The 14,645-nt window shown below is 33.6% G+C and overlaps 12 non-coding genes across 12 annotated transcripts; all 12 read left to right on the top strand.

Annotated features, from left to right (window-relative positions):
* Positions 1-652: 652 nt before the first annotated feature.
* On the top strand, positions 653-735 carry TRNAL-CAG (transfer RNA leucine (anticodon CAG)). The gene has a single exon. It is a non-coding gene; the product is annotated as a tRNA-Leu (tRNA).
* Positions 736-1,663: 928 nt separating this feature from the next.
* Positions 1,664-1,746, top strand: TRNAL-CAG (transfer RNA leucine (anticodon CAG)). The gene has a single exon. It is a non-coding gene; the product is annotated as a tRNA-Leu (tRNA).
* Positions 1,747-2,674: 928 nt separating this feature from the next.
* Positions 2,675-2,757, top strand: TRNAL-CAG (transfer RNA leucine (anticodon CAG)). The gene has a single exon. It is a non-coding gene; the product is annotated as a tRNA-Leu (tRNA).
* Positions 2,758-3,685: 928 nt separating this feature from the next.
* Positions 3,686-3,768, top strand: TRNAL-CAG (transfer RNA leucine (anticodon CAG)). The gene has a single exon. It is a non-coding gene; the product is annotated as a tRNA-Leu (tRNA).
* A 928-nt stretch (positions 3,769-4,696) lies between these two features.
* Positions 4,697-4,779, top strand: TRNAL-CAG (transfer RNA leucine (anticodon CAG)). Its single transcript has one exon. It is a non-coding gene; the product is annotated as a tRNA-Leu (tRNA).
* A 1,939-nt stretch (positions 4,780-6,718) lies between these two features.
* TRNAL-CAG (transfer RNA leucine (anticodon CAG)) lies at positions 6,719-6,801 on the top strand. Its single transcript has one exon. It is a non-coding gene; the product is annotated as a tRNA-Leu (tRNA).
* Positions 6,802-7,729: 928 nt separating this feature from the next.
* Positions 7,730-7,812, top strand: TRNAL-CAG (transfer RNA leucine (anticodon CAG)). The gene has a single exon. It is a non-coding gene; the product is annotated as a tRNA-Leu (tRNA).
* A 1,918-nt stretch (positions 7,813-9,730) lies between these two features.
* TRNAL-UAG (transfer RNA leucine (anticodon UAG)) lies at positions 9,731-9,813 on the top strand. Its single transcript has one exon. It is a non-coding gene; the product is annotated as a tRNA-Leu (tRNA).
* Positions 9,814-10,731: 918 nt separating this feature from the next.
* On the top strand, positions 10,732-10,814 carry TRNAL-CAG (transfer RNA leucine (anticodon CAG)). The gene has a single exon. It is a non-coding gene; the product is annotated as a tRNA-Leu (tRNA).
* A 928-nt stretch (positions 10,815-11,742) lies between these two features.
* On the top strand, positions 11,743-11,825 carry TRNAL-CAG (transfer RNA leucine (anticodon CAG)). Its single transcript has one exon. It is a non-coding gene; the product is annotated as a tRNA-Leu (tRNA).
* A 928-nt stretch (positions 11,826-12,753) lies between these two features.
* TRNAL-CAG (transfer RNA leucine (anticodon CAG)) lies at positions 12,754-12,836 on the top strand. Its single transcript has one exon. It is a non-coding gene; the product is annotated as a tRNA-Leu (tRNA).
* Positions 12,837-13,763: 927 nt separating this feature from the next.
* On the top strand, positions 13,764-13,846 carry TRNAL-CAG (transfer RNA leucine (anticodon CAG)). The gene has a single exon. It is a non-coding gene; the product is annotated as a tRNA-Leu (tRNA).
* The last annotated feature ends 799 nt before the right edge of the window (positions 13,847-14,645 follow it).

Raw genomic sequence — 14,645 nt, 5'->3', positions numbered from 1 at the left:
TCTGAATCAGGGCTCCATATCTCAGGAGTAAGAACACTGCTCTTTTAAGCCAGTGGTCATGAACACAAACCCTACTTGTACACTCCTTCATAGCATCCAATCAAGGCCATAAGCCAATATCATTAGCCAGTTCTTGGAAAGTTCATAAATGTCTTTTCTATGGTGAGTGAAAATCCATAAGACAACAAATTCTAGACACTTGGAATCCAATCCTGAATAGAGCAAAATAAATAATTACCGCATTTTTCCTTGGCATTCTATGAATTAGAAAAATAGATACTGCACATCCCCTTTTCAATGTATTTTGGAAACTGCCACATTTGGAGTAATGATTTTCTTTCAATGCAGCTCTCAATCAATCAATACAAAATTCAGGCATTAATTGTAGAGCATGTGAAGTTGTTATTTGTGTCAAGCATTTTCTCAAATATTTGGAAAATCCTAAACTATAGGTAATTCCGTGTTAATGTTATTTTTACAATATCTTTTTGATTTATCCAACCTTAAGCATCTTTGAAAAATAATTGAAAAAGCAATTTATTACTAATATTTGAATCAATAGTTTCAACAGCAGCATGGACATTGCACCTTTGAAAAAGTAGTTTTGGTTAATTAGTTTTATCCAATTTTTATGAAACGTAGTTTTTTATGTGTCAGAATGCCCGAGCGGTCTAAGGTGCTGCGTTCAGGTCGCAGTCTCCTCTGGAGGCGTGGGTTCAAATCCCACTTCTGACAGTGTTCTTCCTTTTCTTCTTTGTTCTACAATGTCTCTTCCTTGTTGCTTGTGAAGAGAAATACTTAAGATATTCACTGCAAATCTGTTTCACAAACCACTTTGAAGAATAATCAACCTTCCATTATTTCTGCTTTATATCAATCAAAGAAAATGTTGCAATCTTTCCTAAAAATATGGACTTAAATACTACTTCAGACATCAATGTTATATGTATTTTTTTCTTTGGTCAACATTTTTTCATATACTGAGTTTGCAAAATAAAATATCCCCCAACTTCTGAATCAGGGCTCCATATCTCAGGAGTAATTACACTGCTCTTTTAAGCCAGTGGTGTTGAACACAAACCCTACTTGTACACTCCTTCATAGCATCCAATCAAGGCCATAAGCCAATATCATTAGCCAGTTCTTGGAAAGTTCATAAATGTCTTTTCTATGGTGAGTGAAAATCCACAAGACAACAAATTCTAGACACTTGGAATCCAATCCTGAATAGAGCAAAAAAAATAATTACCACATTTTTCCTTGGCATTCTATGAATTAGAAAAATAGATACTGCACATCCCCTTTTCAATGTATTTTGGAAACTGCCACATTTGGAGTAATGATTTTCTTTCAATGCAGCTCTCAATCAATCAATACAAAATTCAGGCATTAATTGTAGAGCATGTGAAGATGTTATTTGTGTCAAGCATTTTCTCAAATATTTGGAAAATCCTAATCTATAGGTAATTCCGTGTTAATGTTATTTTTACAATATCTTTTTGATTTATCCAACCTTAAGCATCTTTGAAAAATAATTGAAAAAGCAATTTATTACTAATATTTGAATCAATAGTTTCAACAGCAGCATGGACATTGCACCTTTGAAAAAGTAGTTTTGGTTAATTAGTTTTATCCAATTTTTATGAAATTTAGTTTTTTATGTGTCAGGATGGCCGAGCGGTCTAAGGCGCTGCGTTCAGGTCGCAGTCTCCTCTGGAGGCGTGGGTTCAAATCCCACTTCTGACAGTGTTCTTCCTTTTCTTCTTTGTTCTACAATGTCTCTTCCTTGTTGCTTGTGAAGAGAAATACTTAAGATATTCACTGCAAATCTGTTTCACAAACCACTTTGAAGAATAATCAACCTTCCATTATTTCTGCTTTATATCAATCAAAGAAAATGTTGCAATCTTTCCTAAAAATATGGACTTAAATACTACTTCAGACATCAATGTTATATGTATTTTTTTCTTTGGTCAACATTTTTTCATATACTGAGTTTGCAAAATAAAATATCCCCCAACTTCTGAATCAGGGCTCCATATCTCAGGAGTAATTACACTGCTCTTTTAAGCCAGTGGTGTTGAACACAAACCCTACTTGTACACTCCTTCATAGCATCCAATCAAGGCCATAAGCCAATATCATTAGCCAGTTCTTGGAAAGTTCATAAATGTCTTTTCTATGGTGAGTGAAAATCCACAAGACAACAAATTCTAGACACTTGGAATCCAATCCTGAATAGAGCAAAAAAAATAATTACCGCATTTTTCCTTGGCATTCTATGAATTAGAAAAATAGATACTGCACATCCCCTTTTCAATGTATTTTGGAAACTGCCACATTTGGAGTAATGATTTTCTTTCAATGCAGCTCTCAATCAATCAATACAAAATTCAGGCATTAATTGTAGAGCATGTGAAGATGTTATTTGTGTCAAGCATTTTCTCAAATATTTGGAAAATACTAATCTATAGGTAATTCCGTGTTAATGTTATTTTTACAATATCTTTTTGATTTATCCAACCTTAAGCATCTTTGAAAAATAATTGAAAAAGCAATTTATTACTAATATTTGAATCAATAGTTTCAACAGCAGCATGGACATTGCACCTTTGAAAAAGTAGTTTTGGTTAATTAGTTTTATCCAATTTTTATGAAATTTAGTTTTTTATGTGTCAGGATGGCCGAGCGGTCTAAGGCGCTGCGTTCAGGTCGCAGTCTCCTCTGGAGGCGTGGGTTCAAATCCCACTTCTGACAGTGTTCTTCCTTTTCTTCTTTGTTCTACAATGTCTCTTCCTTGTTGCTTGTGAAGAGAAATACTTAAGATATTCACTGCAAATCTGTTTCACAAACCACTTTGAAGAATAATCAACCTTCCATTATTTCTGCTTTATATCAATCAAAGAAAATGTTGCAATCTTTCCTAAAAATATGGACTTAAATACTACTTCAGACATCAATGTTATATGTATTTTTTTCTTTGGTCAACATTTTTTCATATACTGAGTTTGCAAAATAAAATATCCCCCAACTTCTGAATCAGGGCTCCATATCTCAGGAGTAATTACACTGCTCTTTTAAGCCAGTGGTGTTGAACACAAACCCTACTTGTACACTCCTTCATAGCATCCAATCAAGGCCATAAGCCAATATCATTAGCCAGTTCTTGGAAAGTTCATAAATGTCTTTTCTATGGTGAGTGAAAATCCATAAGACAACAAATTCTAGACACTTGGAATCCAATCCTGAATAGAGCAAAAAAAATAATTACCGCATTTTTCCTTGGCATTCTATGAATTAGAAAAATAGATACTGCACATCCCCTTTTCAATGTATTTTGGAAACTGCCACATTTGGAGTAATGATTTTCTTTCAATGCAGCTCTCAATCAATCAATACAAAATTCAGGCATTAATTGTAGAGCATGTGAAGATGTTATTTGTGTCAAGCATTTTCTCAAATATTTGGAAAATCCTAAACTATAGGTAATTCCGTGTTAATGTTATTTTTACAATATCTTTTTGATTTATCCAACCTTAAGCATCTTTGAAAAATAATTGAAAAAGCAATTTATTACTAATATTTGAATCAATAGTTTCAACAGCAGCATGGACATTGCACCTTTGAAAAAGTAGTTTTGGTTAATTAGTTTTATCCAATTTTTATGAAACTTAGTTTTTTATGTGTCAGGATGGCCGAGAGGTCTAAGGCGCTGCGTTCAGGTCGCAGTCTCCTCTGGAGGCGTGGGTTCAAATCTCACTTCTGACAGTGTTCTTCCTTTTCTTCTTTGTTCTACAATGTCTCTTCCTTGTTGCTTGTGAAGAGAAATACTTAAGATATTCACTGCAAATCTGTTTCACAAACCACTTTGAAGAATAATCAACCTTCCATTATTTCTGCTTTATATCAATCAAAGAAAATGTTGCAATCTTTCCTAAAAATATGGACTTAAATACTACTTCAGACATCAATATTATATGTATTTTTTTCTTTGGTCAACATTTTTTCATATACTGAGTTTGCAAAATAAAATATCCCCCAACTTCTGAATCAGGGCTCCATATCTCAGGAGTAAGAACACTGCTCTTTTAAGCCAGTGGTCATGAACACAAACCCTACTTGTACACTCCTTCATAGCATCCAATCAAGGCCATAAGCCAATATCATTAGCCAGTTCTTGGAAAGTTCATAAATGTCTTTTCTATGGTGAGTGAAAATCCACAAGACAACAAATTCTAGAAACTTGGAATCCAATCCTGAATAGAGCAAAAAAAATAATTACCACATTTTTCCTTGGCATTCTATGAATTAGAAAAATAGATACTGCACAACCCCTTTTCAATGTATTTTGGAAACTGCCACATTTGGAGTAATGATTTTCTTTCAATGCAGCTCTCAATCAATCAATCCAAAATTCAGGCATTAATTGTAGAGCATGTGAAGATGTTATTTGTATCAAGCATTTTCTCAAATATTTGGAAAATCCTAAACTATAGGTAATTCCGTGTTAATGTTATTTTTACAATATCTTTTTGATTTATCCAACTTTAAGCATCTTTGAAAAATAATTGAAAAAGCAATTTTTTACTAATATTTGAATCAATAGTTTCAACAGCAGCATGGACATTGCACCTTTGAAAAAGTAGTTTTGGTTAATTAGTTTTATCCAATTTTTATGAAACTTAGTTTTTTATGTGTCAGGATGGCCGAGCGGTCTAAGGCGCTGCGTTCAGGTTGCAGTCTCCTCTGGAGGCGTGGGTTTAAATCCCACTTCTGACAGTGTTCTTCCTTTTCTTCTTTGTTCTACAATGTCTCTTCCTTGTTGCTTGTGAAGAGAAATACTTAAGATATTCACTGCAAATCTGTTTCACAAACCACTTTGAAGAATAATCAACCTTCCATTATTTCTGCTTTATATCAATCAAAGAAAATGTTGCAATCTTCCCTAAAAATATGGACTGAAATACTACTTCAGACATCAATATTATATGTATTTTTTTCTTTGGTCAACATTTTTTCATATACTGAGTTTGCAAAATAAAATATCCCCCAACTTCTGAATCAGGGCTCCATATCTCAGGAGTAAGAACACTGCTCTTTTAAGCCAGTGGTGTTGAACACAAACCCTACTTGTACACTCCTTCATAGCATCCAATCAAGGCCATAAGCCAATATCATTAGCCAGTTCTTGGAAAGTTCATAAATGTCTTTTCTATGGTGAGTGAAAATCCACAAGACAACAAATTCTAGACACTTGGAATCCAATCCTGAATAGAGCAAAAAAAATAATTACCGCATTTTTCCTTGGCATTCTATGAATTAGAAAAATAGATACTGCACATCCCCTTTTCAATGTATTTTGGAAACTGCCACATTTGGAGTAATGATTTTCTTTCAATGCAGCTCTCAATCAATCAATCCAAAATTCAGGCATTAATTGTAGAGCATGTGAAGATGTTATTTGTGTCAAGCATTTTCTCAAATATTTGGAAAATCCTAAACTATAGGTAATTCCGTGTTAATGTTATTTTTACAATATCTTTTTGATTTATCCAACCTTAAGCATCTTTGAAAAATAATTGAAAAAGCAATTTATTACTAATATTTGAATCAATAGTTTCAACAGCAGCATGGACATTGCACCTTTGAAAAAGTAGTTTTGGTTAATTAGTTTTATCCAATTTTTATGAAACTTAGTTTTTTATGTGTCAGGATGGCCGAGCAGTCTCAGGCGCTGCGTTCAGGTCACAGTCTCCTCTGGAGGCGTGGGTTCAAATCCCACTTCTGACAGTGTTCTTCCTTTTCTTCTTTGTTCTACAATGTCTCTTCCTTGTTGCTTGTGAAGAGAAATACTTAAGATATTCACTGCAAATCTGTTTCACAAACCACTTTGAAGAATAATCAACCTTCCATTATTTCTGCTTTATATCAATCAAAGAAAATGTTGCAATCTTTCCTAAAAATATGGACTTAAATACTACTTCAGACATCAATATTATATGTATTTTTTTCTTTGGTCAACATTTTTTCATATACTGAGTTTGCAAAATAAAATATCCCCCAACTTCTGAATCAGGGCTCCATATCTCAGGAGTAAGAACACTGCTCTTTTAAGCCAGTGGTCATGAACACAAACCCTACTTGTACACTCCTTCATAGCATCCAATCAAGGCCATAAGCCAATATCATTAGCCAGTTCTTGGAAAGTTCATAAATGTCTTTTCTATGGTGAGTGAAAATCCACAAGACAACAAATTCTAGACACTTGGAATCCAATCCTGAATAGAGCAAAATAAATAATTACCGCATTTTTCCTTGGCATTCTATGAATTAGAAAAATAGATACTGCACATCCCCTTTTCAATGTATTTTGGAAACTGCCACATTTGGAGTAATGATTTTCTTTCAATGCAGCTCTCAATCAATCAATACAAAATTCAGGCATTAATTGTAGAGCATGTGAAGATGTTATTTGTGTCAAGCATTTTCTCAAATATTTGGAAAATCCTAAACTATAGGTAATTCCGTGTTAATGTTATTTTTACAATATCTTTTTGATTTATCCAACCTTAAGCATCTTTGAAAAATAATTGAAAAAGCAATTTATTACTAATATTTGAATCAATAGTTTCAACAGCAGCATGGACATTGCACCTTTGAAAAAGTAGTTTTGGTTAATTAGTTTTATCCAATTTTTATGAAACGTAGTTTTTTATGTGTCAGGATGGCCGAGCGGTCTAAGGTGCTGCGTTCAGGTCGCAGTCTCCTCTGGAGGCGTGGGTTCAAATCCCACTTCTGACAGTGTTCTTCCTTTTCTTCTTTGTTCTACAATGTCTCTTCCTTGTTGCTTGTGAAGAGAAATACTTAAGATATTCACTGCAAATCTGTTTCACAAACCACTTTGAAGAATAATCAACCTTCCATTATTTCTGCTTTATATCAATCAAAGAAAATGTTGCAATCTTTCCTAAAAATATGGACTTAAATACTACTTCAGACATCAATGTTATATGTATTTTTTTCTTTGGTCAACATTTTTTCATATACTGAGTTTGCAAAATAAAATATCCCCCAACTTCTGAATCAGGGCTCCATATCTCAGGAGTAATTACACTGCTCTTTTAAGCCAGTGGTGTTGAACACAAACCCTACTTGTACACTCCTTCATAGCATCCAATCAAGGCCATAAGCCAATATCATTAGCCAGTTCTTGGAAAGTTCATAAATGTCTTTTCTATGGTGAGTGAAAATCCACAAGACAACAAATTCTAGACACTTGGAATCCAATCCTGAATAGAGCAAAAAAAATAATTACCACATTTTTCCTTGGCATTCTATGAATTAGAAAAATAGATACTGCACATCCCCTTTTCAATGTATTTTGGAAACTGCCACATTTGGAGTAATGATTTTCTTTCAATGCAGCTCTCAATCAATCAATACAAAATTCAGGCATTAATTGTAGAGCATGTGAAGATGTTATTTGTGTCAAGCATTTTCTCAAATATTTGGAAAATCCTAAACTATAGGTAATTCCGTGTTAATGTTATTTTTACAATATCTTTTTGATTTATCCAACCTTAAGCATCTTTGAAAAATAATTGAAAAAGCAATTTATTACTAATATTTGAATCAATAGTTTCAACAGCAGCATGGACATTGCACCTTTGAAAAAGTAGTTTTGGTTAATTAGTTTTATCCAATTTTTATGAAACGTAGTTTTTTATGTGTCAGGATGGCTGAGCGGTCTAAGGCGCTGCGTTCAGGTCGCAGTCTCCTCTGGAGGCGTGGGTTCAAATCCCACTTCTGACAGTGTTCTTCCTTTTCTTCTTTGTTCTATAATGTCTCTTCCTTGTTGCTTGTGAAGAGAAATACTTAAGATATTCACTGCAAATCTGTTTCACAAACCACTTTGAAGAATAATCAACCTTCCATTATTTCTGCTTTATATCAATCAAAGAAAATGTTGCAATCTTTCCTAAAAATATGGACTTAAATACTACTTCAGACATCAATGTTATATGTATTTTTTTCTTTGGTCAACATTTTTTCATATACTGAGTTTGCAAAATAAAATATCCCCCAACTTCTGAATCAGGGCTCCATATCTCAGGAGTAATTACACTGCTCTTTTAAGCCAGTGGTGTTGAACACAAACCCTACTTGTACACTCCTTCATAGCATCCAATCAAGGCCATAAGCCAATATCATTAGCCAGTTCTTGGAAAGTTCATAAATGTCTTTTCTATGGTGAGTGAAAATCCACAAGACAACAAATTCTAGACACTTGGAATCCAATCCTGAATAGAGCAAAAATATAATTACCGCATTTTTCCTTGGCATTCTATGAATTAGAAAAATAGATACTGCACATCCCCTTTTCAATGTATTTTGGAAACTGCCACATTTGGAGTAATGATTTTCTTTCAATGCAGCTCTCAATCAATCAATACAAAATTCAGGCATTAATTGTAGAGCATGTGAAGATGTTATTTGTGTCAAGCATTTTCTCAAATATTTGGAAAATCCTAAACTATAGGTAATTCCGTGTTAATGTTATTTTTACAATATCTTTTTGATTTATCCAACCTTAAGCATCTTTGAAAAATAATTGAAAAAGCAATTTATTACTAATATTTGAATCAATAGTTTCAACAGCAGCATGGACATTGCACCTTTGAAAAAGTAGTTTTGGTAATTAGTTTTATCCAATTTTTATGAAACTTAGTTTTTTATGTGTCAGGCGCTGCGTTCAGGTTGCAGTCTCCTCTGGAGGCGTGGGTTCAAATCCCACTTCTGACAGTGTTCTTCCTTTTCTTCTTTGTTCTACAATGTCTCTTCCTTGTTGCTTGTGAAGAGAAATACTTAAGATATTCACTGCAAATCTGTTTCACAAACCACTTTGAAGAATAATCAACCTTCCATTATTTCTGCTTTATATCAATCAAAGAAAATGTTGCAATCTTCCCTAAAAATATGGACTGAAATACTACTTCAGACATCAATATTATATGTATTTTTTTCTTTGGTCAACATTTTTTCATATACTGAGTTTGCAAAATAAAATATCCCCCAACTTCTGAATCAGGGCTCCATATCTCAGGAGTAAGAACACTGCTCTTTTAAGCCAGTGGTGTTGAACACAAACCCTACTTGTACACTCCTTCATAGCATCCAATCAAGGCCATAAGCCAATATCATTAGCCAGTTCTTGGAAAGTTCATAAATGTCTTTTCTATGGTGAGTGAAAATCCACAAGACAACAAATTCTAGACACTTGGAATCCAATCCTGAATAGAGCAAAAAAAATAATTACCGCATTTTTCCTTGGCATTCTATGAATTAGAAAAATAGATACTGCACATCCCCTTTTCAATGTATTTTGGAAACTGCCACATTTGGAGTAATGATTTTCTTTCAATGCAGCTCTCAATCAATCAATCCAAAATTCAGGCATTAATTGTAGAGCATGTGAAGATGTTATTTGTGTCAAGCATTTTCTCAAATATTTGGAAAATCCTAAACTATAGGTAATTCCGTGTTAATGTTATTTTTACAATATCTTTTTGATTTATCCAACCTTAAGCATCTTTGAAAAATAATTGAAAAAGCAATTTATTACTAATATTTGAATCAATAGTTTCAACAGCAGCATGGACATTGCACCTTTGAAAAAGTAGTTTTGGTTAATTAGTTTTATCCAATTTTTATGAAACGTAGTTTTTCATGTGTCAGGATGGCCGAGCGGTCTAAGGCGCTGCGTTTAGGTCGCAGTCTCCTCTGGAGGCGTGGGTTCAAATCCCACTTCTGACAGTGTTCTTCAATGTTCTACAATGTCTCTTCCTTGTTGCTTGTGAAGAGAAATACTTAAGATATTCACTGCAAATCTGTTTCACAAACCACTTTGAAGAATAATCAACCTTCCATTATTTCTGCTTTATATCAATCAAAGAAAATGTTGCAATCTTTCCTAAAAATATGGACTTAAATACTACTTCAGACATCAATATTATATGTATTTTTTTCTTTGGTCAACATTTTTTCATATACTGAGTTTGCAAATTAAAATATCCCCCAACTTCTGAATCAGGGCTCCATATCTCAGGAGTAAGAACACTGCTCTTTTAAGCCAGTGGTCATGAACACAAACCCTACTTGTACACTCCTTCATAGCATCCAATCAAGGCCATAAGCCAATATCATTAGCCAGTTCTTGGAAAGTTCATAAATGTCTTTTCTATGGTGAGTGAAAATCCACAAGACAACAAATTCTAGACACTTGGAATCCAATCCTGAATAGAGCAAAAATATAATTACCGCATTTTTCCTTGGCATTCTATGAATTAGAAAAATAGATACTGCACAACCCCTTTTCAATGTATTTTGGAAACTGCCACATTTGGAGTAATGATTTTCTTTCAATGCAGCTCTCAATCAATCAATCCAAAATTCAGGCATTAATTGTAGAGCATGTGAAGATGTTATTTGTGTCAAGCATTTTCTCAAATATTTGGAAAATCCTAAACTATAGGTAATTCCGTGTTAATGTTATTTTTACAATATCTTTTTGATTTATCCAACCTTAAGCATCTTTGAAAAATAATTGAAAAAGCAATTTATTACTAATATTTGAATCAATAGTTTCAACAGCAGCATGGACATTGCACCTTTGAAAAAGTAGTTTTGGTTAATTAGTTTTATCCAATTTTTATGAAACTTAGTTTTTTATGTGTCAGGATGGCCGAGCGGTCTCAGGCGCTGCGTTCAGGTCGCAGTCTCCTCTGGAGGCGTGGGTTCAAATCCCACTTCTGACAGTGTTCTTCCTTTTCTTCTTTGTTCTACAATGTCTCTTCCTTGTTGCTTGTGAAGAGAAATACTTAAGATATTCACTGCAAATCTGTTTCACAAACCACTTTGAAGAATAATCAACCTTCCATTATTTCTGCTTTATATCAATCAAAGAAAATGTTGCAATCTTTCCTAAAAATATGGACTTAAATACTACTTCAGACATCAATATTATATGTATTTTTTTCTTTGGTCAACATTTTTTCATATACTGAGTTTGCAAAATAAAATATCCCCCAACTTCTGAATCAGGGCTCCATATCTCAGGAGTAAGAACACTGCTCTTTTAAGCCAGTGGTCATGAACACAAACCCTACTTGTACACTCCTTCATAGCATCCAATCAAGGCCATAAGCCAATATCATTAGCCAGTTCTTGGAAAGTTCATAAATGTCTTTTCTATGGTGAGTGAAAATCCACAAGACAACAAATTCTAGACACTTGGAATCCAATCCTGAATAGAGCAAAAAAAATAATTACCGCATTTTTCCTTGGCATTCTATGAATTAGAAAAATAGATACTGCACATCCCCTTTTCAATGTATTTTGGAAACTGCCACATTTGGAGTAATGATTTTCTTTCAATGCAGCTCTCAATCAATCAATACAAAATTCAGGCATTAATTGTAGAGCATGTGAAGATGTTATTTGTGTCAAGCATTTTCTCAAATATTTGGAAAATCCTAAACTATAGGTAATTCCGTGTTAATGTTATTTTTACAATATCTTTTTGATTTATCCAACCTTAAGCATCTTTGAAAAATAATTGAAAAAGCAATTTATTACTAATATTTGAATCAATAGTTTCAACAGCAGCATGGACATTGCACCTTTGAAAAAGTAGTTTTGGTTAATTAGTTTTATCCAATTTTTATGAAACGTAGTTTTTCATGTGTCAGGATGGCCGAGCGGTCTAAGGCACTGCGTTCAGGTCGCAGTCTCTTGTGGAGGCGTGGGTTCAAATCCCACTTCTGACAGTGTTCTTCCTTTTCTTCTTTGTTCTACAATGTCTCTTCCTTGTTGCTTGTGAAGAGAAATACTTAAGATATTCACTGCAAATCTGTTTCACAAACCACTTTGAAGAATAATCAACCTTCCATTATTTCTGCTTTATATCAATCAAAGAAAATGTTGCAATCTTTCCTAAAAATATGGACTTAAATACTACTTCAGACATCAATATTATATGTATTTTTTTCTTTGGTCAACATTTTTTCATATACTGAGTTTGCAAAATAAAATATCCCCCAACTTCTGAATCAGGGCTCCATATCTCAGGAGTAAGAACACTGCTCTTTTAAGCCAGTGGTCATGAACACAAACCCTACTTGTACACTCCTTCATAGCATCCAATCAAGGCCATAAGCCAATATCATTAGCCAGTTCTTGGAAAGTTCATAAATGTCTTTTCTATGGTGAGTGAAAATCCACAAGACAACAAATTCTAGACACTTGGAATCCAATCCTGAATAGAGCAAAAAAAATAATTACCGCATTTTTCCTTGGCATTCTATGAATTAGAAAAATAGATACTGCACATCCCCTTTTCATTGTATTTTGGAAACTGCCACATTTGGAGTAATGATTTTCTTTCAATGCAGCTCTCAATCAATCAATCCAAAATTCAGGCATTAATTGTAGAGCATGTGAAGATGTTATTTGTGTCAAGCATTTTCTCAAATATTTGGAAAATCCTAAACTATAGGTAATTCCGTGTTAATGTTATTTTCACAATATCTTTTTGATTTATCCAACCTTAAGCATCTTTGAAAAATAATTGAAAAAGCAATTTATTACTAATATTTGAATCAATAGTTTCAACAGCAGCATGGACATTGCACCTTTGAAAAAGTAGTTTTGGTTAATTAGTTTTATCCAATTTTTATGAAACGTAGTTTTTCATGTGTCAGGATGGCCGAGCGGTCTAAGGCACTGCGTTCAGGTCGCAGTCTCCTCTGGAGGCGTGGGTTCAAATCCCACTTCTGACAGTGTTCTTCCTTTTCTTCTTTGTTCTACAATGTCTCTTCCTTGTTGCTTGTGAAGAGAAATACTTAAGATATTCACTGCAAATCTGTTTCACAAACCACTTTGAAGAATAATCAACCTTCCATTATTTCTGCTTTATATCAATCAAAGAAAATGTTGCAATCTTTCCTAAAAATATGGACTTAAATACTACTTCAGACATCAATTTTATATGTATTTTTTTCTTTGGTCAACATTTTTTCATATACTGAGTTTGCAAAATAAAATATCCCCCAACTTCTGAATCAGGGCTCCATATCTCAGGAGTAAGAACACTGCTCTTTTAAGCCAGTGGTCATGAACACAAACCCTACTTGTACACTCCTTCATAGCATCCAATCAAGGCCATAAGCCAATATCATTAGCCAGTTCTTGGAAAGTTCATAAATGTCTTTTCTATGGTGAGTGAAAATCCACAAGACAACAAATTCTAGACACTTGGAATCCAATCCTGAATAGAGCAAAAATATAATTACCGCATTTTTCCTTGGCATTCTATGAATTAGAAAAATAGATACTGCACAACCCCTTTTCAATGTATTTTGGAAACTGCCACATTTGGAGTAATGATTTTCTTTCAATGCAGCTCTCAATCAATCAATCCAAAATTCAGGCATTAATTGTAGAGCATGTGAAGATGTTATTTGTATCAAGCATTTTCTCAAATATTTGGAAAATCCTAAACTATAGGTAATTCCGTGTTAATGTTATTTTTACAATATCTTTTTGATTTATCCAACCTTAAGCATCTTTGAAAAATAATTGAAAAAGCAATTTATTACTAATATTTGAATCAATAGTTTCAACAGCAGCATGGACATTGCACCTTTGAAAAAGTAGTTTTGGTTAATTAGTTTTATCCAATTTTTATGAAACGTAGTTTTCTATGTGTCAGGATGGCCGAGCGGTCTAAGGCGCTGCGTTCAGGTCGCAGTCTCCTCTGGAGGCGTGGGTTCAAATCCCACTTCTGACAGTGTTCTTCCTTTTCTTCTTTGTTCTACAATGTCTCTTCCTTGTTGCTTGTGAAGAGAAATACTTAAGATATTCACTGCAAATCTGTTTCACAAACCACTTTGAAGAATAATCAACCTTCCATTATTTCTGCTTTATATCAATCAAAGAAAATGTTGCAATCTTTCCTAAAAATATGGACTTAAATACTACTTCAGACATCAATATTATATGTATTTTTTTCTTTGGTCAACATTTTTTCATATACTGAGTTTGCAAAATAAAATATCCCCCAACTTCTGAATCAGGGCTCCATATCTCAGGAGTAAGAACACCCCTCTTTTAAGCCAGTGGTCATGAACACAAACCCTACTTGTACACTCCTTCATAGCATCCAATCAAGGCCATAAGCCAATATCATTAGCCAGTTCTTGGAAAGTTCATAAATGTCTTTTCTATGGTGAGTGAAAATCCACAAGACAACAAATTCTAGACACTTGGAATCCAATCCTGAATAGAGCAAAAAAAATAATTACCGCATTTTTCCTTGGCATTCTATGAATTAGAAAAATAGATACTGCACATCCCCTTTTCAATGTATTTTGGAAACTGCCACATTTGGAGTAATGATTTTCTTTCAATGCAGCTCTCAATCAATCAATCCAAAATTCAGGCATTAATTGTAGAGCATGTGAAGATGTTATTTGTATCAAGCATTTTCTCAAATATTTGGAAAATCCTAAACTATAGGTAATTCCGTGTTAATGTTATTTTTACAATATCTTTTTGATTTATCCAACCTTAAGCATCTTTGAAAAATA

This window comes from Taudactylus pleione, unplaced genomic scaffold (assembly GCF_031769625.1).
Source record: "Taudactylus pleione unplaced genomic scaffold, aTauple2 ptg000177l, whole genome shotgun sequence".
NCBI lineage: Eukaryota > Metazoa > Chordata > Amphibia > Anura > Myobatrachidae > Taudactylus > Taudactylus pleione.
The sequence above is the reverse complement of the archived record's forward strand: the minus strand, read 5'-3'. Positions and strand labels throughout refer to the sequence as shown.